We start from the raw sequence: 2663 nt of genomic DNA, 5'->3' as shown, positions 1-2663 counted from the left end.
TTACAAGGCACTCAGTATAAAGGTCATCCGTGAGCGGGTCATGTGTGAAGCACCCATGGACGTCATGTCTCGTGTGGCAAAGCTTAGCCGTGACATTTGAATAAGACTCAACCACCTGCCTTCGGCCTCAGGCTGACTGCGGGGAGTGACCTGAGGATCCTTTGAGGACCAGGCACTTTTTGACCTGAGCAGGTCGTTAAACTGCATCGTTTTGCTCAGAGATATTCCGCCCGAGAGCAGGGCTTTTTCCACATCACTTCCTCCACTATTCCTACGACTCTATCCACTGTAAGCCGCTCACTGCCTACAAGAGGTATCAGCGCATGTTGCTTCCTTCATACCTCCATGAGGGTGAACAGCCAGGAACCACGTCAGCATTCACTGGGGTCAAGGTCTAGGAGTGGGTACATGGACTGAAGGAGTTTTGGGATTATTAGACAAGGCGTAGCATACCTGTGTCGATTATAGGAATATACTCTAGGGCCCCTGATAAAGCCATCGCACATCAAAGTGATCTTGCCTAAAGCTGGCCCACTCAAAAGCTTCGCCCGGCACGAAAAACACTTCGAGTTATTCGTGACCGTGTATCCGAGGACCTATGCGCATGTCCTTGACAGAAGAAAACTAAACTGCGAGCAAACATCCTATATCTTGATGAAGATCAAAAGGCGGGCCTAGAACAAGTCCGAAGACCTCGGCAAAAACCCGTTATCAATGTAGATCGAAGAATCCATATAGGATAGGGGTCATACATCCTGCATGCTAGCCTGGAATGCTACCAGTTTAAACCTTTGCATGTAAAAGAGTGTGTCTAGTCAGCACACCTTCTGTTCAAGAACATTCTGCGGAACGAACAGCGCAAGTCGAGAAGAACTCATCCAAGCACACGGTAGTCCTTTGACTATTAACTGTGGGCGGATAGAGTATAAATTCGAAGAACGACACAAAGAATAGTTCAACATTGGGATAAATGGGGATACCATGGGAAACATTCATTCCAAGTCTTACGCGATAAAAACATACAACCAAGGCACATGTTGAATCGAAAAACTGCCGCCCATCGCGTTTGGAATGTGACGCTATTGCGCATCTTTGTTCAAGCAATCTACCACTCAAGTGACCCGATTTGTGGTCCAAAGAGTGGATCCTGGCACTTGACCACAGGTGTCCTGCCAGAAGACCTAGTGCAAGTCAGAATAAACTGCAAACCTGCTGAACACATCCAATTTTTTGATTCCCCCCCACCCACCCTATATTGTTTCTTATTCATTTCTCTCCCTTGGGTAGCCCCTCGCACGTCACCCAGGAGTGCACAGCTGTGGGTGCTCAGACCCAGGCGGGTCTTGCCTAGTGCCGGCTCGCTCCCGGAGAAGAGCTTGGCAAGGAGTGGGTAATATAGGTATATAGGCATGTGCGTAACGTAGTGAAGCACAATGACCTGGTCTCCACGGGTGACCATTAGGTGTTGGCCAAAGGCCACGCTCCTCCGAATCTATGAGGAGGATTCATGCTATGTCAGACATGTGTCGACTAGCATAGAACTATGGCATTCGGATAGAGAACCTATACCATCCTTGACCATTGGGAAAAGGATATAAGACCTTGGAAGGCTGAAGGGCGAGCGCAGCACAGTATCCCCTGAACCTTCAAGGCTTATCCACAGAGAGGCACGAACCTGGCCGTAACCGTTGGGAAGGTCACAGGCTGGTTACATAGCCACAGTTCGTATAGCCGGATCTGAAGTACCACTTTTTAGCTCTAATTTTACGCCTCAAATCAACCAGTCGAGTCATACGAAAAGACCTATGAACTCGTGGACAAGATGGATCATGCAAGAGTTTTGCCATACGCCACTCAGCATCTTATCACATCCCAACGACCACTCGCCACACTACGCGCGAACACGATCACTGGTTAGATCAAAAATAGAAAGGAAATAGGCGCACCTTTCCAATAAGAAACTGCAGCTTATGCATCACACCCTGACACGGTGCTGTAACAAGCTGATTGCCTCCTAAGCATGAGGTTAAACTGCAGATCCCAGGTCCTATGCGCAAGACCAGAGGAAAAACTGCGAGCACCACCTCAAGCAAGCAACTTGAAGGGATCCCAAAGGGTTTGAGTGCAGCCCTATAGGAAAGAAAAACACATCACCAGGCAACTCCCATCAGTGTTGATACTGGTCTGGAGTCCTCAAAAGGGGTGTAGCCCAAGAAGAAGCAAAAGGCACTGCCACCATCTGGTATAGGCAACCTGGCCCAAGACTTCAAGGGACAAAAGATGCATCTCAAGCACCACCCCAACCTCCGTGCTCACGAAGATAAACTGTCAGCCCGACCGCGATGTATGTCGGAACAAACTACCAGCACCAGCATGGCCATTTTCCAGCCATAAGCGATCCCAAAGACCTATGCGCAAGTCTATAGGAATAAACTGCGAGCACCAAAAGACCTATGCGCAAGTCATTAAACTGCGAGCATGCCGATTACCCTGCCCTCCCACCCATCTGCTCAGTCAGCCTTCACAGCATCTGTTCATCGAGGACGATGAACCATGAAGTGGGAGTGATGTCACAGTATATTAGCACTTCCCTATTCGGAAGGCCCTACTGTAACTGGACTCAAGCAGCGTCACCAAAGCCAGCCACAAAAGCCATGCGACAT

The sequence above is a fragment of the Laetiporus sulphureus genome (assembly GCF_001632365.1).
Source record: "Laetiporus sulphureus 93-53 unplaced genomic scaffold LAESUscaffold_26, whole genome shotgun sequence".
Classification (NCBI taxonomy): domain Eukaryota; kingdom Fungi; phylum Basidiomycota; class Agaricomycetes; order Polyporales; family Laetiporaceae; genus Laetiporus; species Laetiporus sulphureus.
This window is presented reverse-complemented; position numbering follows the sequence as displayed.